Genomic DNA, 25,187 nt, shown 5'->3' with positions numbered 1-25,187 from the left:
GTTATCTAGTGACAGGAGACAAGCCCGAAAAAAATACAGCCTGTCTGTGACGAATATAATGCCACTTATCCAAAAATGTGTCATTCCTTAAGTATAATGAAACCATTAAGCATGAAGCATGAAAGGATGAGAATAACAAGTGGGATGAGAGGAATGACCCAGCTGTGTTGTTACAGAATCAGCAAGGGAAAATTGGTTTGGAGGGGCAGAATAAAAGGAAATTGCAAAGTGAGAGGGGCTAGTTAAGAGCAGCCACTGATCAAAGCACAGGAATATGTGAGGAATCTGCAGACTGGGTGTTGCAGCGTCAGGTCCCCTGTTGCGTGTGTGTCAAAGAGCTTTGGTTGGCCCCTTTCTCACATGCAGGGCCCCAGTCTGCACCTTTCCACTCATTTCTTGCTGATTGCTCAGCTTCATTTCACTGATTGTGGTAAATGTTTCATAAACTATTGGAGAGTTTATGCCTGCAAGAAGGGCTTGCTTATAAAATATGTATCCCAACAGATGTCTAGGTCTGCTTCCACCGCCACGTAACGCTCATTCAAGCCAACAGAGAATTGATTAAAAAGATATCTATGCTCACTATGAGGAGACACTCTTCAAACGCTGCCTTGCATCCAGTTGCTTTCCAAGCACATGAATGGGCTAATTGGGCTAATAATGCATAGAGTGAAGATATTTTTTCTAAACATGAATAAATCAATGTTTTGGATGGTAACATTCATCAAAATATGCTTAATATGAAAGGGTGTTACTCAAAATCATGAACAATCAATACTCTTCAGTTTGGCAGATCTTTTTAGGCTGTTTTTGCTCATTGCCTTGGTTTATCAGCCCACACGTGTAGTGAGAGGTTAAGTAGGAGCCGCTCAAATTTAACAAAAACAAAAAAGTAGCTACTTGCTGTTGAAGGAAATTGAACACCTAGCAACTACAAATCCAGATAATCTTTCACAGCAGTTTAATATGAATCGAAAGCATCAGTTATCCTGGGGAAAAAAAACCATTTAAATAACTCTTTATGTGGTCCTATATCTGATTAATATTCGCATAGCAATTGTTGGCTAATATGTACTGTAAGGCCATAATTTGTGACTGAATGTGTAGCAGTTACTGATTTTCTGCCCCCTACTGGCAAACGTCAGCATGAATTCATCTGATATGGATTTATGGCAATGTAGCATGAGTCGCTTCAATTTCATTAGTGGGTTGCATACTGACATTCCATATGGACGTGTACAAAATATTGACATTTCCTCTCTTATTGTTTAAAAATGATTCAATACCAGCTTCAATGACAACGTCAGTAATATATATGTGTGTGTGTGTGTGTGTGTGTGTGTGTGTGTGTGTGTGTGTGTGTGTGTGTGTGTGTGTGTGTGTGTGTGTGTGTGTGTGTGTGTGTGTGTGTGTGTGTGTGTGGGCGTCTTGTGAGCTGGTAGATTGAGTCAACACATTTTTCATAATAAGTGCCCTTCACTCGTCAGCAGATGCCATTCTATACAGAAAGATGAGCCGCTACCTAATCTCTTAATGAAAAAGTAAAAGGACAGTTAATACTCTTGACAGATTCCTCAGTTATTTAATTTTTTCAGCATTTATGTCCTTCCTCACTCTTTAAACTTTACAACATACCGTGACAAATATATAGTTGTCAACACCCTATGTACGATAGTTTACGTTTTACATGTATATTGTGCTTTAGATGTAACTTACTGCTACATCATTTATAATAAAGACAAGTGGACTCTTACCACAAACAGCTGGAAAGTCTCAAGCGTATGCTTAGTTTTTCTCAACAAATATTTTTCTAATCTTTCATCACTACAGCTAAAGAGAAACTATGGCAACGATTGTCCTCACAGTAGGTGGAGGTATCCATACAATGATCTATCAATGTGTTAATGTTAACGCATAACTCATAAGTTCCTCTAAAAGTCTGAAGAAACCTGCCCACAGTGACGCTGATCAGCAGTATGTGAAGGAGGTTTTAAGTGTAAAAAGGTATGACCTTAAAGCTCAGTAAACCTCTGTTCTGCGCTGATGACTCGTCTCTATTCCTCCTTTTATTTGCTCAAGGTTTTTTTCTTGATATTGAAAGTCACACAAAGAGCAAAGTGAATAGTGAGAGAAGAATTTTAGTTTGGCCTAATTCGATCTTATGTAAGACGTCACAGTAAGGTCTCTATTTGGCAATTTGGTGGCTTGAATAAGGAATTTCACTGATTTAAGAACATAAAACTAAAAGAAAATTACATTTAAATAGATGTTCAGTCTCTTTGCCCTTTATTTTGTTGCAAAAGCCATTATATTTGTTGTCATAGCCTATCCCTCACTATGAGTAATCATTTCTACTTTATGCTTTTATTTCTTTTACATTGCTATGCTGATGACTCTTAACCGTATTTTAACACAAACCTATACAACAGCCTTCCTCTGGAGGACAAACACCTACTGTATATAACACACTACAGGAGAGAGGAAAACCAAAATGGATAATAGTGCCCCTCATTAGCATATGATTATGTTCCTGCTTATCAGATATTGTTAATCAAATACACTGTTTCACAGTCATTACTATCAATCAATGCCAGTGGGTAGCCCTAACGAAACCCCGTTGCATAAGATTGGGCTGTCTGCTCTGTAGATCTCCAGATCCATAGAAAGCCTGGCTGAACATCTTATGTATTGTCCTCTTATGTGGTCAGCTTCCAATTTACACAGTTACTGTAAGTGTCTCAGTACCTCATAGTTAGCATGAGGTCAGTTTTTGATCTGCTGATCAGAACTCATTTTTTCCTTTCCAGCTCCATTTGCTTATGTTGATTAAAATGTAAATGCCTTTTAGTGTGACGGATAGAAAAACAGAAAGCTAAATGCACCTTCTGTGTGTGTTTCTACAAACTCATCATGTATTAATTATGGAGGTTATTATGCACTGCTATTTACTTGGCCAGTGTTGTTGGGAGCAATGCATGATTAAAAATACATGTGGTAATGATTGAGTAAACTGAGGTAATAAGCAGTCAGGCCTGTAATAAACCTCACGTTATATTTATGTACTCTGACTGTGTAAAATGTTATTCCCCATAAAAATAGGCTTGCTATTTAGAGTTGTGAATCTGCAGCGTGTATAAGCACAGTAAAATGAAAGTTCATTTTATAGTTTAGCATTTCAGATTATTTGTCTCTCTTTTCTTTTCTCTGCTCTGTTGCGATTGGTCAACCACTTTGACATGTCCTGCCCCTAAGCCTATCACGTACAATATATGTGAGTGCTAGCCAATAGAAGCGCGAGTGTTACATACTGATGTCATTATGTTACAGAAGTAAACAAAGGTATATAAAACACACTAGAGGAAATGGAAAACCCCAAAACGCTAGGGCCTCTTTAACTAAATTGTGCCAAGTGCATCACAACTATAAATCTGATGAGCAAAAGGAGCTGAAAAAAAATACCTCTGACAGTTTGCTCATTGATAGGCTTACAGTATGTCGACCTTCCTCCCAACTCTGCACTGAAATGCAAGGCTGTCCATGGCAGAGTGGTCAGGAATGTTGAGCAGCAGAGGACTAGAGTTTACAAATACAGAAATGATAGCCAGAGGTGTGAGTGGGTGAGAACGATGTTATTGGTATTACAACAAGCTGCTAATGGATTTCAAAAATCTGTTAGTTTCAATCGTGCAGGAGAAAGTGGATGAATGTAGTATAAGATAATTGGGAAGTGATTGGCATTTGCTATTATAATGAAAGTAATGATGTGGAGTATTTGTCTGATAATCTTATCCATTATGTTATACAAGTCTTATATAAATGTGAAAATATATTCCCTGGGTTTTAGAAAGCAGTCAATGATGTGTTGTGGAATCTGTCTTGGGCCTGGCATGAGTGTGCTATATTAAACCTAGGGATGTGCTCTCATTTCTGTTTGTGTGAAAGGAGGATATCTCAGTGTGCACAACTAAATGTTTTTTTCTGTCTCAACAATCTCAGCTGCGCTCCTGAAGAAATTGCGATTATATTACACCTAATCATATTGTGGTCGCAGTGTGGATTTCATTAAACACTGCCAGTTTAAAATGAAATTCTAAATTGCCTGATGCAACGTTTCAGATTGAACAATACCTAAAAAAATGAATGTAAATGATCTGTTAACTGACACATGACTGCTAGCAGTGCTGACGCATACTTGTTTTTTTAGCTAATGTCTGCCTTCCCCCCTACACCGACAAACCTGCAGCATAAAAACTTTTAGAGCAGATCTGTCATCAAAAAAGAGTTTTGATGGCATATCATCCATCATGAAGCGACGCAAGGCCATTGTGCTGCAATCATGAATGTGTTTGGTCCATTTAAAGTGTGGGAGAGTTAATGTCAATTGTATATCATGGTCTCTACCTGGAGGTTGTAAATGCATAGGCAATAGGCTGTGCTCATTCGGCAAGGAACAGACGACATCATAGCCAGTCTCAGCCGTGCCATCTTTGGTAATGTGCTGGGTTATTGTGAATAAATGACTGTCCTTGGGTATGAGAAGTCATTTGGACACAGAGATACAGAACACTGGTAAAGAAACACAAAAGCAATCACATAAATAACCATTACATAAAGACTATTTTCTTCCTTTTCCCTTTTTGTTCCCTCACAAACAACTCAAGCATATGATTGTAATGTTCTGGCCTAACAAAGCTGAGATTGGGATTTGTTTTATTTTCCATTATCTGGCTGTTGATAACAACAAGGTAAATTATTTGGTGATTATGCTGGATGGGGAAGCACTGAGTCAATCAGTTTCCAAATGGGAACTGGATGGAACAAATACAAATTGAATATAGAAAATATATCTTGAGGGACACAACAGATAGATGCCTGGTGAAATTCTCAGCATGCTAAAAAACTTTTCAATGATTTTTTATTCTTGCAACCTTCCCAGTTAATGGCACCGGCCAATTCAGCTGACAGTAGAAACAGCAAAGCTAAAGGGCGCTGCACGATAGCTGCCCACTGCTCCTAGTACTAGGATGGGTTAAATGCAGAGGACTAATTTCACTGTGTGTGCTCTGCTGTGTGCATGCATGTGACAAATAAAGAGGGTTTCATCCTCCGATTCTATCTATCTATCTATCTAAAGCTATATTGAGACCCTATAAACCAAAATATCTTGAGAGAATTTTCATTAAAAAGCTAAAGAAAACTAACCACTTTGCATGGACCCTGGCTATAGTCATGGTTAAAACTCCCTCACAAAGCCTTCATCATAATGCTCCACTGACTTTGATAAATTCCATTCCTCATAACTTCACCCCAACGATAGTCTATACACACACAACACACAAACACACAGGAGAATTTAACATGCACAATGATGTAAAAACACAAGAGGAGGGAGAGAAAAAGAACACTAGTCATGAATTCACTGCCCTTAGGAAGGTGAGGAAAAATGGATCCAGACTTCCTTGCTCACAATTTCATTCGCGGGGAAAACACATTTTCCTGCGGCTTTTTTTTTTTTTACTGTTACCCTGAGGGACCAATACTCCCTTGTGCAATATACTGTCTGTCCTATATTGTAGCTTTTTCATATCTTGTTAGTGTCTGGGAGGAATTCTATTGTTCTGCAAAGTGAATATTTTTCACTATTGGGTGAAATCATTTCTTCCGAAAAGCTTGCATGCCATAACTCACACAGCCACCTAAGCTTTGCAGCAGAACCCAGGAGCTTCCTCATAGGAGACTGAAGGAGAAAATGGTTGGAGAAACATTCCCTACTCTGAACACTTGTCTTTACTGTCTAAGGAAAACACATGCACAATGACGTATGATGGTAGAGGGGAATTGTTCACATGCACACAAATGCTAAGAATGCAAAATCCTACATTATTGTGCTGTTTTGTATCACTGCGAGGCTGAAAAGTGCTGTTTTTGAAGAAAAAATAATACAATTCTGATCCATCCACTTCTTTATCATGAATACACTTCATTCCATCGGCTTTTCGGTGAAGACATGGGCCTGCTAAATTAAATCTAGCCTGTTGAGAATAAAGCTATTTTTACCAGCATCATGAGACTGAGTCAATCCAAGCTGTGGAGCTGCCTGTAAAGAGGAGAGGCAATCTTGGTTGTGAATGGGTCTGAACGCTCAATCAGCAATACACTGCACTCCAAAGGAAATAAGGCAACCTCTTCAATCCTGACATTGATTTTTTTTCACTTTCCTCTCACACATTGTCTTCATGATCACGGGCATTCACATAACTCCACATTACACTCACAGAAAAGAGTGTCTATGATATTCTGCTCTGTCCTACCCATGCACTTACATCTTTATTATGAATCTCAGATTGTGATGCATAGCCCAAGATCAGTTTCAGCTTCAATATGGTTATGAAAAGCTCTAATGAACTGGCACGGTTATAAAATCTGCAACTTCAAGCCAATGTAATGTTGCATCAAACCACAAGAGGGGGAGGCACCACTTGTTTTATTCCCAATAGCTTAACATCAGAGCAGGATGACAGGCTTAATGTAAAACGCACTACAAGAATGGCTTGCATGCTGTGTCGTCCTATTTGAGTGCAAATTTGCAGCATGGATCAAAAAGGGACATCCTGGACAAATTACATGCAGGGACACCTGACAACAGAGGCACAAATCAGCGCCGGCCTGTCTCAGCCTGTTTTGATGACAGCTACAAACCCCAGAGGCTGCCAGTGATATGCTCCACTGACTGCAATCCATTATATAAATATGCTAACATTTTACTTGCATGTCCACTATCTGCCAAAATCTCTATTTTGCAGCAGTAATTTAGATTTGTATCACAAGCTGGGAAATAAAAGGGGCGAGGAGGTTGTGCAGTATTATGTCATGGCCAGTAGGGGGAAATACATGCATATTAAGTGAGTGAGTCAGTGCCAAAGAGCTTTTACTGCAGTGCCAGGAGCAGGAGGAGGAACGCTGAAAGTGTTCAGACACACACACACACACACACACACACACACACACACACACACACACACACACACACACACACACACACACACACACACACACACACACACACACACACACACACACACACACGTTTTATCACAAACAATATCAGGTCTACTATTAGTTTTGAATTAATGATATGATACATCTGAACTATGGTTATATAAAATGCATTCCCTACGCCACTGAAAACACCACAGTGTCATTCCAGTTAGACAAGACTCAGCTGTAAGTAATTATGTCATTATGTTTTGTATTAAGTATGAAATGGTCTAAAAAACAATCTTCATGCGGAGCCTTGTATTTACCCATCACAGCATCGTCCTCACCAGTAGACACCAGAGTTTGTTCAGTTGCCATGGAAATGTTAAAAGTTTCCATGATGTAAGCATCTGCAAAAAAAAGTGAGCCTGCCCTTAGATAGCTGTTGACAAAAAAAAAAAAACTCCACTGAAAAGCCACTCACTTGCTTGTTCTTTGGGTTTGGCCCTATAATCCTAACCTTTTTCTCCAGTGTATTGGGCGATGAAGTAGTTTACCTGCATTTTATTGTTTTCTGTTATCTCTATATTGAATTATTAAATCTAATGGCATGTTGCTATGTTCTCTAAATCAAATCAAATAACGTATATTGGATAAATGCTCCCCAGGTCTCTCCCTGAGATATTTCATATATGGACAATGTTGCCCTTGTCCTTTTTTTTATTTAACTACAGAGAACAAGACCAGAATACTTGAAAAGCAACCATGAACAGCAGACCTTCACTCAGGATGATATAAGATAACTACAGCTTATGGATTTTTGATCCACAGCACCATGCTGTAATCATGTTATTTCCAATGGACTTGATATCAGAAGATAACTTTGTTCCTTGGGCTCACATATCTGCTAGGTTTCTTATTACTACAATTTGGCCTACGTCACATTTCAAGGTGGATGAACGTCTATTACAAAAATGATTGTCACTTGTCACGTAGAAAACATTCCCCTGTGGTGTTAAAAAAAAAAGCTATTATTGATTCCTGCAGCTCCAGAGGCTTAGTATTTAATCTCCATGGTGAAATCAGTGAAATCAACAGAGGATTATGTTTAAGGTTGGCTGCACAGTTGATTTGCATGTGACCATTAACACTGATGCAGTATACTCTTGTAAAGAAAGGGCAGCTGAGCGAGGATCTAGCAATTCTGTTTGACATGATCATTGTCTTTATTTTACCAGCTGACCGTTAAGCAGTTGCAGAAGATTTTCTGTTTTCAAAAGTGTGGTGTCTGCTAACTTCAGGACAGTATATTTAGAAACTCATCAGATAAACCCACTTGACCACCGGCTCCATCTGCATCAGCACCTATTCAAATTATTAATCAAATTTTATAGCTGGTGGAGAATTTTTTTTGCACAACCCCCGGTTGATTGGAACGACTGTGTTGGAGCCTGTGTATTACTCATAAATATAGCAATAAAGTATGGATCAACAAAGGGGCGGGGTGGGCGGATGGGGGGCACATCACAGAGTTATTTGCAGACCTGCAGGCGCGTGTGCTGCATACCGATAGTGCTGAAACCCCACAGACACTGTATGAATCCCCAGACACTACAGTGAGGTGAGAACTCTCACTGTGGAGACGGTGAGCACTAATTCATAGAGCCTGCTGGGCCCAGCACTATCAATACAGCATACATATTTCTTTTTACATCTTGGAGGTGAAAATAAACTGTTTGAATTTTGTTTATTTCTGGAGAGCTGACTGATGTGCACTTGCACTCTTCACACTCCCATCAAAAAACCTACACTGGATGAATTAATTGGAGGCATATTGAACAAAGCATTTGTGCCCTCCCTGAAGCCTGAAGAACAGGATAACTATGCCATTAAACACTCTAAATTACATACAAAGAACAGCACTAGAATTTGTCAGTACAACAGTGCTAGGTTTTGCACTCCACATGGAACAGGGACGGGTATGGCAGAAAGATAAATTGTGATTTTGTACTTTGATTGTAGCTTCAAGAAAAATCAATTTAAAAGATTTGTAACCAAATGTTACACACACATGACTCTGCAGTTTAACTGATGGATTTTCCACATCCAGCCAGTTTGGCAAATGTATTATAGTTTTTGAAAGCACAGGAAGGCAATCACTCACTGCCGAGTGCATCGATGGGTCTTCAGGAGCAAGGACATTAATAGGAGCCCAGACAGGAGGAATAAAGATAAAGAGATGAAAAGGGCCTTCTCAGAAGCTGTGATTAAAGAAGAGCGAATCCAAGTTCTCCATCAGTTGCCTTATTGGCACACAAGTCATTACAGAGTGGTGTCAAAAAGAACCAGGCAAGAGTTAAATCATAGAGACCATTTGTTACAGTAATTATCTTTCTTTAACACACATTTGGCAGATTGCCGCAGGCTGTTAACTTCACAACATTTTGCCCTTTTTATTTAATAGAATGACTCCACATATAAAGGCAGCCATGACACACACTAATATGTCACCCCACACAAAACACAAGCCACTGATTCTGTAATTAAATATATATGCCTATCTAAATAAGATTCTGGATAACAACGTTGACTATGGTCAATATCTCAACAGGATTAACAAGGGAGTATTATTCTCCCTATCATGTGTTCTACTCTGTTTGTTGAAGGGGGAAGTTGGGGGGGATGGATGGGTAAACAAATTGTCGTACTTAAACATCCCTGAGCGTTGTCCAGTGTCAGTTTTTCATAAATTATCATGACCATGATTGTACCCCAACCGTAATTATTCAAAGAGAAATATTATGAACTTGGTTGGTACAGGTACACATCCATTTGTGTACATGAAGTGCCTAACAACACACAAACTGGGAAATAAGATGACTGGGGCAGTTTTTTGCCAGCTGCCTCGCAGTGGGATCCAATAAGCTATTTAGACATGGATCTCCTCACTGTGTCACAGGCAGGCTTATCACATATCCGCCCCCGACCTGTGGATACTCCAGTGTTCGTTCAACATTAAAGCATGCAAAAATGTTCCAAAAAATACAGGTAAAAACCTGAAAATGAGCATGTCCTCTTTAATCATACCATGACACGGAGCTCCCTGACCTTCATGAAGCAGCAATTTCAGCTTGTTCTAAACCTAACCACGTTTTTTCTGTGCACACACACAACATTACCTCATAGCATTATCTCATAAAAATAATACTAATAATAAAAGCTTTTACAACAATGACTTCCAATGTTTTTGTAAAACAGAGTCCTCGGTCATATAGTTACATAATTATACATACAGTCGCGGGAAAATTAAGAGACCACTCCAATGCTTTCTTAAATCTTTATCTCTACATGTATGGCAGCCATTCCAGTGTCCAAAAATTGCCAGTAGTTTATAAAATACGATAAAAAAAAACAACATTTCACTCAAAAGACTTACCTATTCAAAATTAAACAAGAGAAACTGATAATGCTGAAGTGGTCTCTTAATTTTTTCCGGCCTGTATGTTGTTTGTGCAGTACATACCAAATGCACAGATAGAAATGATAATGCCAGGAATGCACACTAAAGATAAATGTTGAATGCAGCATATCGCTGCGGCTGCTGTATGAAGGCGTTTGCTTTCAGTGAATTCGCTCTCTCTACAGTCATATGAAGATGGAGGCTATGTGTTCCCTCTGCTGTCCATGATTTGTGTGCCACACATTGTCAAAGCATGACTATAGATGTCGGAACTATTGTGGCTCACAGATTTAATCTTGAGCATCAGGGTTAACACCACACATTTTGCATTTCTTCACATCTATCTAGTCTGATGATTTTTTTTCTTTTCTTTCATATATATATATATTAAGTAAAGCTCCGAGACATGACAGGTGAGAATAGACGAGACAGAACACATTGGAAGACATGACAACATTGACTCAAACATTCAGTATTCTTTATGGTTCTCTTGTTTATGCAGCGCGTTGCTGAATAAAAATAGTTTTCTGAATACTAAAGAGCAGGATTATGGAAAGTTCCCAACTCAACATGACAGCCAGGTAACACCCACATCGCACCAATTTTCCTGTCAATGTCATGCTCCATCCCTTTTGAACAAAAGAGAGATTGAAAAAGAGCCTGCAAATCCACAGGACAGTACATCATTTCAATTCGTAACTGGTATGGCATGTTAGCTAAGACAACCCAACGATAACAAAAGCTTTCTGCTTCTCTAAATCGTAACAGCATTCGATCATTTCAAATTAATCACTGGTTTATAGTACATAATAAATAGTGAAGAACTACTGCAGCTACTAAACCTACTCAAATGAAGAGAAGTGAATTGATTTGGCTTTTTATTTCTTGAATATGAATATGCAAGATCCTATCAGAATCAGAATTCCTTTACGAGTCCTGCATCGGGGAAATTCACAACGTTAGAGCAAAAGTGACATGGCCAGTGTAGTCTCTGCTCTGAATGTATGACTCCTCCAAGATTCTCCTTTTAGTGATGATTTAACACTTGGTATGTCAAGAGTACACTTTTATAATCAATTAAATAAGTGAAAGGAAGCCAATAGGCCTTTTTTAATCGCAGATATTTTGACTTGTAATAGCAGGAAAGCACACTGGTGAAACAAGTTAACGATGACTCAGTTCAATTAAGGGAAAGCCATGCCAGTGATGACCCTGAAACTAGCTCACCTAAAATGAAATGTGATCGTTTTCAATCATTTCTGAATTATATATGATAACACTTTGGAATTTCTGCCATTCCTGCTATGGCAAGCCAAAATGTCTGCCGTAAAAAGATCTATGGACAGAAGCTACCACAGAACCTGCACACGCATAAACCGTAGCAGCTCATTGGAACTCAGTTATTATAAATGATATTTTTAAACTTGTATTCTTCCTTATTGGAGCCACTCAACACCTGCCCACCAGCTGTCACTAACGAGCTTCCTGCTTTACCTCATCATCAGACACAGCTGATCCTCATCAGCAATCACTCACAGAAGAAAGAGGACAGCACCAGTGAGAGAAAAGTCCTTAGATCTTTTAGTACAAGTACTCATACCACAGTAACAGCCTATTTTAGTTTAAGTACAAGTATTAGCAACAAATGATAATTAAAGTCCCAAAAGTACGAGAAATTACAATGCACAAAGGCCATTTTCTGAACAATATATTTGTAATCACAAGATAATAATTAGCGAACCATTAATGTGTACATGTTTTGTTTTCTTATGACTATTTATATTCCAGGTGTTCTAATTCACAATAGTCAGAATTCATGATTTGATTTATGCGTTGTACAATACATGAAACTGCAAAATAACTAGTATCTAAAACTATCACATAAATGCAGTGGTTTATAGTAACTACGTACATTTACTCAAGTTCTGTACTTAAGTACAATTTGGAGGTACTTATACTTTACTTGAGTATTTACATTTTTTGATACTTTGTACTTACACCCCACTACAATTCAGAGGTCAATTGTGTACTTTTACTCCCCTACATTTATTTAATATCTTTAGTTACTTTGCAGATTTTGATTTATGATGTGAAACATAATCAACACTTAAATCAGACATTAGTTTAGTTACACCCTGAGTGAATTTACAATCTGCAGTATACAACAGTCATTAAAACTAGCTGCAACTTCACCAGCTTTGAAAACACATTAGTAAGTATGATCAAAACATATGATATATATTATTCTGAAATGGACCAATCTGCACAATAAGTACTTTAACTTTTGGTGCTTTAGGTATATTTTGATTTGCAAAAACTTTTCTACTTTTACTTGAGTTAATTACTTTTTTAATGCAGGACTTTTACTTGTAACAGAGTTTTCCTATACTCTACTAAAGTACAAGATCTGAATAATTCTTCCACCGCTGCATAAATGTAGTGGAATATAAAATAGTCACTTGAAATTGTAGTGGAGTAGGAGTTCACAGTAGCATAAAATGGAAATACACATGTAAAGTACAAGTAACTAAATAATTTTACTTGAGTAGAGTACTTTAAATGTAATGTAAATGTAAACATTAAATCATAATAAAGTGAGAATGAAAAGAGCATGATCCAAGTAAGAGGGGCCAAAAGTGCTAGACTCATGAGAGGGGCAATCTGACAAATCATATAATGGCACAAAATAGGGAAAGAGTACTGTTCTTCATTCAGAACTTGAGAGTGTTTTAGGTTTTAATAAATATGGAACAAATGAAAGAAAGATCAAAACATCACTTCACTTTTAATTGACTTTCTCTTCTTTTTGGTATTCAAAAGAAAAAAAGCAGAGTAACAGCAGGGAAGGAGAGGAGGCTGAGCGACATGTAGCACCGGGGTTCATAAATGTGTTATGAAAAATTAGCATGACCAGTATCGCTTCAGTGAGACACAGAGAGTTGACAACATAATTAAACCCTCGATGAAAAAGATCCTCATAACCAATTTGTAGTACTTTCATGATTTTCTTGATTTTGAGTTTGACACAAGTATTTGCAGTTTGGGAACAAATGATTCAGCCTCTTCAAGCTCTGCTTAATGTCTCATGTGTTAATGAGGGGATGCTCGGGTCATTGGCAAATTATGAGACATCTGGTCCTGTACAAAAACATACAAAAGCCTCCATCACAGACTTTAAAGACAAGCAAACTTTATGTTTTGCCCTTTTTTAGTGGTTTTCTTTTCTGTTTGTAGTCACTGCGTATCTCTCTGTGGTTTTCTGTGTGTTTGTGGTCATGTTACTTTGCAATTGATATGGTATTTTTGTCTGTGGTTGTTTTACCCATTTCATTGTTATTTTGAGCGTCTTTGTGTCCCTTTGCAGCTCTGTCTAGTTATTTTTGATATTTGTAGTGTTTTTATAGTTGCTTTATATCTCTGGGTGGCCCGTGAGTCTCTTTCTGGTAAGTATTTGTCTCTCTAATTGACATTTTCTTAGCGGAGTAGGGGGGGTCGCTGACAGTTTACAAGGCATGTATAGCAAATTGATTGTTGGAAATATTAAAACAAACAAAACAACACAGAAGATACGATGGTTATCGTGGTCTTTCATCAATTTTGTGCCTCATTTAAAGCAGCAATCATCCTAACAACAATCTAAGCAAAAAATGAATTAATGACAAACTAAATAAAGTATTTTTGTCATGCTTAAAATAACCCTCAGTGTTCACACATGGTTAAAAAAACATTGTTAACTTTGTTTTACTATCAGTAATTAAAACATTAGTCAAAGGGAAAAAAAACCATCTGATAAGATTCTTAAAACAAATGGAGAAGAATATTAATCATATGACATGCTGCTGATAAGAGCCTAAATATTCCTGGCAGGGGAGGTTACAGACTCATTTAAAACAGGAATCAGCCCCTTATTGTTTCTGAGAAAAAGACTGAGCTCCAAACAGCTTTGTTTGTCACATAAACACCCAAAAAAAAAATACATTTGATCCAAAGCCATAATTATTCAGTATTTCCTCCCATATCCTGTCCAATAAAAAGCATCCCTTTCCTACAGCTTGACTTAAAGAGTCGTTGTCAAAGTCCAAACACCACTGTTTTGTTTTTTTTTGTCACCAAAATATGAAGAAAGTACGAATATTATTTTGAAGTTCTAGCCATTGCACACTGTTGCATCTACAGGGGGGAGAACAAGTATTTGATATACTGCCAATTTTGCAGGTTTTCCCACTTACAAAGCATGTAGAGGTCTGTAATTTTTATCATAGGTACACTTCAACTGTGAGTGTCGGAATGTAAAACAAAAATCCAGAAAATCACATTGTATGATTTTTAAATAATTAATTTGCATTTTATTGCATGACATACAGTGGGGCAAAAAAGTATTTAGTCAGCCACCAATTGTGCAAGTTCTCCCATTTAAAAAGATGAGAGAGGCCTGTAATTTTTATCATAGGTATACCTCAACTATGAGAGACAAAATGAGAAACAAAATCCAGGAAATCACATTGTCTGATTTTTAAATAATTTATTTTCAAATGATTGTGGAAAATAAGTATTTGGTCAATAACAAAAGTTCATCTCAATACTTTGTTATACACCCTTTGTTGGCAATGACAGAGGTCAAACGTTGTCTGTAAGTCTTCACAAAGTTTTCACACACTGTTGCTGGTATTTTGGCCCATTCCTCCATGCAGATCTCCTCTAAAGCAGTGATGTTTTGGGGCTGTCGCTGGGCAACACAGACTTTCAATTCCCTCCAAAGATTTTCTATGGGGTTGAGATCTGGAGACTGGCTAGGCCACTCCAGGACCTTGAAATGCTTCTTACGAAGCCACTCCTTCGTTGCCCTGGCGGTGTGTTTGGGATCATTGTCATGCTGAAAGACCCAGCCACGCTTCATCTTCAGTGCCCTTGCTGATGGAAGGAGGTTTTCACTCAAAATCTCACGATACATGGCCCCATTCATTCTTTCCTTTACACACATCAGTCGTCCTGGTCCCTTTGCAGAAAAACAGCCCCAAAGCATGATGTTTCCACCCCCATGCTTCACAGTAGGTATGGTGTTCTTTGGATGCAACTCTGCATTCTTTCTCCTCCAAACACCACGAGTTGAGTTTTTACCAAAAGTTCTATTTTGGTTTCATCTGACCATATGACATTCTCCCAATCCTCTTCTGGATCATCCAAATGCCCTCTAGCAAACTTCAGACGGGCCTGGAAATGTACTGGCTTAAGCAGGGGGACACGTCTGGAACTGCAGGATTTAAGTCCCTGGCGGCGTAGTGTGTTACTGATGGTAGCCTCTGTTACTTTGGTCCCAGCTCTCTGCAGGTCATTCACTAGGTCCCCCCGTGTGGTTCTGGGATTTTTGCTCACCGTTCTTGTGATCATTTTGACCCCACGGGGTGAGATCTTGCGTGGAGCCCCAGATCGAGGGAGATTAGCAGTGGTCTTGTATGTCTTCCATTTTCTAATAATTGCTCCCACAGTTGATTTCTTCACACCAAGCTGCTTACCTATTGCAGATTCAGTTTTCCCAGCCTGGTGCAGGTCTACAATTTTGTCTCTGGTCTACTTTGACAGCTCTTTGGTCTTGGCCATAGTGGAGTTTGGAGTATGACTGTTTGAGGTTGTGGACAGGTGTCTTTTATACTGATAACGAGTTCAAAAAGGTGCCATTAATACAGGTAACGAGTGGAGGACAGAGGAGCCTCTTAAAGAAGAAGTTACAGGTCTGTGAGAGCCAGAAATCTTGCTTGTTTGTAGGTGACCAAATACTTATTTTACCGAGGAATTTACCAATTAATTCAATAAAAATCCTACAATGTGATTTCCTGGATTTTTTTTTCTCATTTTGTCTCTCATAGTTGAAGTGTACCTATGATAAAAATTACAGGCATCTCTCATCTTTTTCAATGGGAGAACTTGCACAATTGGTGGCTGACTAAATACTTTTTTGCCCCACTGTAAGTATTTGATCACCTACCAACCAGTAAGAATTCCGGCTCTCACAGACCTGCTAGTGTTTCTTTAAGAAGCCCTCCTGTTCTCCACTCATTACCTGTATTAACTGCACCTGTTTGAACTCGTTACCTGTATAAAAGAGACCTGTCCACACACTCAATCAAACAGACTCCAACCTCTCCACAATGGCCAAGACCAGAGAGCTGTGTAAGGACATCAGGGATAAAATTGTAGACCTGCACAAGGCTGGGATGGGCTACAGGACAATAGGCAAGCAGCGTGGTGAAAAGGCAACAACTGTTGGCGCAATTATTAGAAAATGGAAGAAGTTCAAGATGATGGTCAATCTCCCTCAGTCTGGGGCTCCATGCGAGATCTCACCTCGTGGGGCATCAATGATCATGAGGAAGGTGAGGGATCAGCCCAGAACTACACAGCAGGACCTGGTCAATGACCTGAAGAGAGCTGGGACCACAGTCTCAAAGAAAACCATGAGTAACACATTACACCATCATGGATTAAAATCCTGCAGCGCACGCAAGGTCCCCCTGCTCAAGCCAGCGCATGTCCTGGCCCATCTGAAGTTTGCCAATGACTATCTGGATGATCCAGAGGAGGAATGGGAGAAGGTCATGTGGTCTGATGAGACAAAAATAGAGCTTTTTGGTCTAAACTCCACTCGCCGTGTTTGGAGGAAGAACAAGGATGAGTACAACCCAAAGAACACCATCCCAACCGTGAAGCATGGAGGTGGAAACGTCATTCTTTGGGGATGCTTTTCTGCAAAGGGGACAGGACGACTGCACAGTATTGAGGGGAGGATGGATGGGGCCATGTATCGCGAGACCTTGGCCAACAACCTCCTTCCCTCAGTAAGAGCATTGAAGATGGGTGGTGGCTGGGTCTTCCAGCATGACAACGACCCGAAACACACAGCCAGGGCAACTAAGGAGTGGCTCCGTAAGAAGCATCTCAAGGTCCTGGAGTGGCCTAGCCAGTCTCCAGACCTGAACCCAATAGAAAATCTTTGGAGGGAGCTGAAAGTCCGGCTACAGCCCCGAAACCTGAAGGATCTGGAGAAGATCTGGATGGAGGAGTGGACCAAAATCCCTGCTGCAGTGTGTGCAAACCTGGTCAAGAACTACAGGAAACGTCTGATCTCTGTAATTGCAAACAAAGGTTTCTGTACCAAATATTAAGTTCTGTTTTTCTGATGTATCAAATACTTATGTCATGCAATAAAATGCAAATTAATTACTTAAAAATCATACAAATCATATCATACATTTCTGGATTTTTATTTTAGATTCCGTCACTCACAGTTGAAGAGTACCTATGATAAAAATTGGGAGTGGGAAAACCTGCAAAATCGGCAGTTTATCAAATACTTGTTCTCCCCACTGTATAAGCCATCAGTGCTTGTCTTATATCAGAAATGTATCATATGAAATATGATCTCATTTCTTAGATAAGACAAATCATAAGTGAGCATACCCAACTGATTTGTGCTTCACAGAGACAACTGTGTTCTCATCTTAATAAACCAATGTTTTAAAAGCAAAAAGCATCCATCTGCTGTCAAATCTCTGGACTTTGAGGGCAAGCAGAGACAATATAAAAATGTAATCATGATCATTGTCGGTATAAAGAAACTAGACTCATATATTTTGTTTCAAAGCAGATACAAAGCTAGCAGCAAACTTTTCTTTTGATAGACTTTTAATAATAAAAACATTTTTTTTGTATTGCCTTCTAATAACTTACACTACTTTTCCAAATGAATCAACAGCCTAATTACATGAAAGAAATATCTGTACTATAAAATGTGGTGAAAGCCCAGCTTTGTTAAGTGCCTGTAAGATAAAGAACTTTGTAGAAAACTGTTATGATCTTTAATTCTCAGAAAATTGAGGCTCTGGTAAAGTGAGGTATTTACCATCGGAGTAGATATGTGGTTACTTTACAAAGGAACAGATTCACCACATTGTGTGAATTCTTCTTGCTTAATCCCCTGGAGGAGCTGCAGAAGGAGATCATATGATTGTCCAAAGATCGGCCACAAGATCTGTGTCATCCAGCAGCTAGTGCAAAAGAAAACAAGCATAAAAATGCTACGGTCATACTCATTCCAGAGCAGCGCCTTCCAAAGCTCATTTGGTTTTCCATTCAAACAAACATCAAAACATCTAACTTGAGCTCAGTTACATAACTCTACAGTATGATAATGTACTGCATATGATTGGATGTTAATGAAGAGCTTTTCCAACACCAGTTCACATTGACAGATGTGTCTTGCTGGTAGTGCTCTATAATCTTATCAAGCGACTAATCAGAGGAAGCTGTACATTACAACGGCAACTTGCATGGGAAAGCACACACAGTTCATGTTATTTATATGTGTTTTGACAGCGAAAGAATCCATGGTGTTGTTTGGGACTAGAGAGTAGTCACAGTCACAGGATTACATTTCGTTTTTATTCACATGTTTTCTTTCTATGTGTGAAAATTGGATCATAAATAATTCATTAGTGTTTAATCTGCAAGGAATGTGAACACAAAGCCAGCAGTGTAGCTGAGCTAATGCAGTACATGTGTTAAAAAACACCATCTTTTTTGGTTACTTACAAGTAAACAGATTCCCTGTTGGCTTTTATAGGCAAAGGGGATGCTGTATGTTAATGAAGCTTCAAAGGGAAACCCCCCCACACAGTGTGTCACGACATTGAACATTGTGTTCACCATCACATGTCTGAACGCTCCATACATAATGTTTAGCACAATCTCTTTCGTAGAGTTAAATATACACTAAACTAGAGCATACAATTATCATTAAGAAAGGCCTGGGGCATTTAATGAGATCTTGTCTTTTAAAAAAATCATATGACATCTCAGGCATGTGATACTAATAAATGGGAACCAGACAGGGCAGGCTACTGTTTTGGTTGCTTCATGTTTTTCTCTGCATTTGTGCTCAGCTCTGACATCAACAGATATTTCCGGAACACAGGCTGAAGTATATCTGCGAGGCACCAATTGCCGTATCTGACATAAATTAGAACATGTCTGGTTTGACATCTGTGGAAAATCAGACGAATAATCATCATATTATCTTAAAATCCCTTTCTTTAACGCAAACAGACATTCTGGCAACAGGCATTTCAGTTCACATTTTCCTAATTGAGTTACAGGCCTTAGGCATACCAGCAACTATTCGATTAAAGATAGTCTTGGAAAAATAACTTAAGCTCTCCGCTTTGTCCACCTTTTAGTAGTCATTTGCAAAGATGACTACTAACACTATCACTCACTGTTTTCAGCCCCACGTCTTTACTGTAGGGGACACGGAGGACAGGATGTTCTCAGGTCTTGGATTTGATGGAATATGTCTTGCTGTTGCAGCTCACTGATCAGTATCTATTAAAGGTAATTAAATGATCCCCATATAATGTGCTGTGGACCATTAAAACACAATAAACAGAATGAGCGCTTGTATGTACTGCACGGTATTTTATATTTGTTTACTGTAGATGAATGGCTTCCAAGGCATGGGAAACAATTTCTGCCAAATCATTATTATTAAGCATATTTCAAGCAGAGCATGCATAACATAGGAAGTAACGTTGGGAACGTAAGTAACATGCAACATGAAACTGTTAAGACAGTGTTACTCTGTTTCCAATCTACATAATGATGATGATCTTAATTCTAAGCTGTGTCTTTAATGCACATACTGTAGACATAATGTGTTTAACACTTTTCATTTCAATTACATAAAATGAACTTTTTTAAGCAAAACATAATCTATGTAATTAAACTGAAGACATCCCTTCATAAAAAGACTTAGTAAAAAAGAGTCATGGTGGCATGTTAATTGAAAAAGATGTGATTAACTGAAAAAAACAAGTAATTATATGGAATTTTATCGCGAAACTCTTTAAAGTAAAAAAAAATCAAGGTGCCGTTTCACTTCCTTTGCATAAATAAAAATAAAATTGTTTCATAACTGTTTAATAAATTGATAGAAAATCTGTGTTTAATAAAAACGTGAGAAATACACACAAATACGCAACTGAGGATTTCCTGAATAATTTCCATGCAAATATATTTATCCCCAAATTAGTAAACCAAATTAGGTCTTTCACATTTCTATATCCAATATGTCTAAGATGACTTTCTTGATTTCTTCCAAATTACCATTTTAGTTGGAAATAAGACAAAGTTTAAAAAGTTTAAGTTTAAAGCAATCTTTTGGGGCTTTTTGCCTTTAATCGGATAGGAGAGTGACAGGAAAGTGGGAGAGAGAGTCGGAGTGGGATCCAGAAAGGACCACGGGTCGGAATCGAACCAGCGTACTGTGCAGGTGCCCCAGCCAGTTGCGCCACGGCTGGTGCCAATAACATACATTTTGAAATGTGTTGGAGATGGCGATGCTAACACAGTTTGGAAAGTATTTATAAAATGTTTTTCTTAGAAACTTAGATTAGATGAAGACAATATTGATGCTTACTACTGGTTTGCAAAAATCACCAAAAAAAACAACAACTTTTTTCAGCGTTAAGCTCAAGAACTCCTCCTAGTTTTTTCCGATTGGGAAAACACACATCACAAATCCATTTCTTATTGCTTTCAAGTTCAAAGCGTTCTTCTGTGAAGGAGGGAGTTAACTTTTCTAAAAAGTCTGGTAATACCAACCAGTCAAGAATTCAAGTCAAAGAGGCTGTGGTGCAGTTAGCGCGCTGATTTCAGGGGGGCACTGGTTCTACCCCTACTGCGGTCAGCATGTCGTTGTGTCCCTGGGCAAGACACTTCACCCCAAATTACTCCTGTGGGGATTGTCCACAGTATTGAATGTATGTTAGTCGCTTTGGATAAAAGCGTTTAATAAGTGACATGGAAAGGAATAAAGTCACTTTTGCTGCAAAATGTATCATAGTAGCATAGCACCCACTGAAGAATCATCCCCTTTAAAAACACTTTCTCTAAATGCTGCAGTCATAGATATACACTTCACATACTTCATGGAACAGCCCTGACCTTGCGTTTCCTCTATACCTGAGCTGAACAACAGCAGGTACATTTTCTCAAAAAGAAAGGAATGATAAAATCTCCTTAATCCTGTCAAATAACTTCATGTCACAGACAAGTATATGCTTTGCTATTAATAGAGCTCAACAGGACTGAAGAGAAAAAGGCAGGAAGACGATGATGTTCAGCGGTCACCTGTAATGCCATTAAAGTAAGCAAAGCTTTTCAACATTTCAAAATTGCCTTTTTTTTCTAAGTTTCTTGACATTTTCTCGAATAATCACTAGTTTATTAAATCGATTTGAGGAATTTGAAGGAACAGTTAGACACACTCACTTTCTGGCTGAGGGTTGGATGAAAACATTGGAATTTGAACCTTGTGAGTGAAACCAGGCTGGATATGAACACATTTGATTGCGCTTATTATCAAAGTCAGATGTATTGGAGACTCTTTTTGATGTGCCAAAAGAGAAATATGTTTTGTCCTGGATATTTGATCTTTAAATCAGTCTTTCACCGTCTAAAGGGATGTACTGAAGACTGCACCCAGTCTGTGAGAGGGCCATTCTCCCATTACACGCTGACTAAAGAGGCACGAGGAGTAGTAGAAAATGTGTGTTCTCTCAAACCACTTGAACTAAAATAGGTTTAAAGAGGCTCTATTATGCTTCTTGGGGTTTTCCCTTTCCTGTGGAAAAAAGGAATTTTGTGCTTGTGTTTTTAACCGGATGCAAAGGCTAAAGCTGATTCAAACTGGCTCCTTTTGATATTGTATAGATTACAGCACACTAGCCTCATATACTGTACTGCATTTCTGAACAAACATCAGGACAGTAAAGTAAAGTGAATTAAACCTCAAAAGAAGGAGATTTAACTTCAGAACAATGTTGTTATTCACATGGATGGCATGAAATCTAGCCATTTTGTTATGAACAAGCCACAAAAATGTTCAGTAAAAGGAACAATATGTGCTATCATGTTGCAGATGGCACTAATTGTACATTCAGTTTAAAAAGCAGTGTCCTCTGCTTTGAGATTAAATTGTTATCACAAAGAATGAGGCCAGTATCTCATCTCCACGTGCTGATCACTTTAAGGGTTATGTGTTTGTGTCTTTGTTCTGCTGTAGCGTGTGTTTTACTCATCTGATGCCATCATACTGTGGGTTTTCTGTGATCTGTTTCAGCTTTTATCAGCTGCCTCCGGTCAATGTGCTGTGCACATTATCTCATTAATGAGGATTACCATAATGTAGGTGGTTGCAATTTAGTAACCCAGGACACCATTGTCAAAAAATAACGTAACTTAACTGCTATCAGGTGAAGTTAGTTCAACTTTGTTTTGCAGCATCAGGCGGCACAAAACTGAACAATGGCATTTCTAATTTGAAATTGCACACAATGCTTTATCTACTGCGGCTGTGAGCAACCGATAAATTACTAATCACACAACACATGGACAGCTGTGGACAACTGTATTTCTCTAAAGAGGAGCAAAATATGTTTATAATAAACAAAGAAGATATACTGTATATGTATATCTTTTAAATATACTCATTAAAAATGACAGGGATGAACGGAGCTAGTCATGAAGTGCATAGAAAGATTTACATTGTTTGATTGAGTCTTTATGGGCTAAATCTTGTCTTTGGCATCCTGCTCCAATTACTCTACATTTTTCTGATAGCTTGCTGTTGAGGATGTGAGCTTTGATATGTGTGAATTTGACAGTAATGAGCACCGGAGAAGGTTTTAATCTGCTGTCAATTTAAATGTAATATTAACTCCCAGACTCCCTATGCTGGTGAGTTTGAGATCATTATTCTAAGCATCATGCATCATTGCCACTGAGAAATTAGCATGCACCTTTCCCTGGATGAACACAGCAGGGCTGTCATTGGTCGTGACTTTCAAACTGACAAAAGGCTGCTCTGAAAAAATATGAAACCTCCTTCTTAATTTATTCATCGAACTCAGTTCCTCTCTTCAAAGCAATTCCACCTAAACTCAGCAACTATCAGCAGCAACTGGCAAATAATACCATCATTTGTGTTGAGAATTATTACATTATGTGTGCTTGTATTCACATCACAGTAATACCAAAATTAAGTCCAGTTATGATAGTGGCTCTATGAGGCTGCCCTTTTAAACACAGCCGAAGGCGTCAGTTTGTGATTAAAGTGGTCGGGACAAAAGGGTTCAGATGAAACATACATGAGATTTGAAGCCACATAATGGGGATCAGAGTGGTGGGTTGGTACATAATTGCATTATGGAGCATTAAGAACGCATAGCCTAGAATACAGAATACAAAAATGCTTAGCATAAAACACAACATTGTGGTGGGATCTGCGTCCTCTGTGTAAATGACAATTATGAGCACAGCAGTGCTTTGAGGTCAATGCTAACATCAGCATGCTAACAATATCTCAATGACAATGTTTACATGATAGTTCATCATTTTCGTTTAGCGTGTTAGCATGCTGCCATTAGCAAATAGCACTAAACACAAAGTATAGCTTATCTTGATGGGAATGTCATCAGTTATTTGGTCATCAATCAAAATATAGGACACATAACATTCACATAATGTTTGTATTAAATGAAATGTCAGAAGATCATCAAAGCTAGCATGAGTCATCCTGATGGGAAACACTTTAATCAGATCACCTTCATCATGGGGGACTGAATGCAGGTCCTTGATTTGACACTTGTTCCTCTCTGAGAATCCCTGTTTGTCCTGAATCTACTTTGTCTGCAACAAAAAGTCAAAGCAAACTTCACATTGCTGACATTTGGCCACTTAACATATTTTGACTTGTTGACAACATCTTGTGGTTATAATTACTAAAAACAGAAGAGATAAAAAATGATAAACTCTAAATGAATAATCAGATTTTCATTCAGGTTGTGTTTTTATTTAGCTGTCAGTGGCCAATAGAGCTCAACAGGCTAATAAAAGCAGGTCAGCTAGTGTTCTGGATCAGAGCGAATAGCACAAAGTCAGAAAGTGGACGTGTTAAAAAAAGTATATGATGGTACACTTTGAACAGGAGTTGGGAGAGAAGGGAAGCATCATAGGGAATGAATAAACAGTTCCTACAGTCAGGGGAAAGCTCACACACCTGTGGTCAGATCCAAGCAGAGCCCTCACAGTTGAGTAGGATCAAACTATGGCTCACTAACTCTCCTCCAAAGCTGATTTCTAATGATGTCAGAACAAAGTCCCCCCAACAAATCCCATCTTTTGTGAGAAGGTTACACATCTGCCTCACACAGTAGCTTCACTCAATAGATTCAGATCAGATCTATTGTTAACCATGACAGTCAAAGAGCAACAGAGTGAGAGATGACAGAAAGTGACCTGCTACTCTCTGTCTACAGACCCTATCTCTCACTGTTCCCTGGTCTACAGAGCTTTACCCTGTTTCCATAACCTCACCGATGAGCACCTACACCCCTGAATGAGAATGTTACAAACTCACTTTAAGCTTATTATTCCAGTAAAGGCTGTCAAAAACACATTTAATGAAAAGGGCTGCTTTATGCTCCGTTTGCTCTTCTTTAAAGAGCACATTTTAATTAACTTTTTCCGAACATGTCCTGTTTTCTTTTGTTTAAATTGTAAACTGGACATAAATACTGTCAAAATGTTTTTTTTTTAATTCATTTGTTTATTTTTGGTCACAATGCACTCTCTCTAATAGAAATCATTTAAATAAAATAAATATCGGGGACCCTGGGACTAACTCTTTTCAAATTGG

This window comes from Eleginops maclovinus, chromosome 23 (assembly GCF_036324505.1).
Source record: "Eleginops maclovinus isolate JMC-PN-2008 ecotype Puerto Natales chromosome 23, JC_Emac_rtc_rv5, whole genome shotgun sequence".
Classification (NCBI taxonomy): Eukaryota; Metazoa; Chordata; class Actinopteri; order Perciformes; family Eleginopidae; genus Eleginops; species Eleginops maclovinus.
The sequence above is the reverse complement of the archived record's forward strand: the minus strand, read 5'-3'. Positions refer to the sequence as shown.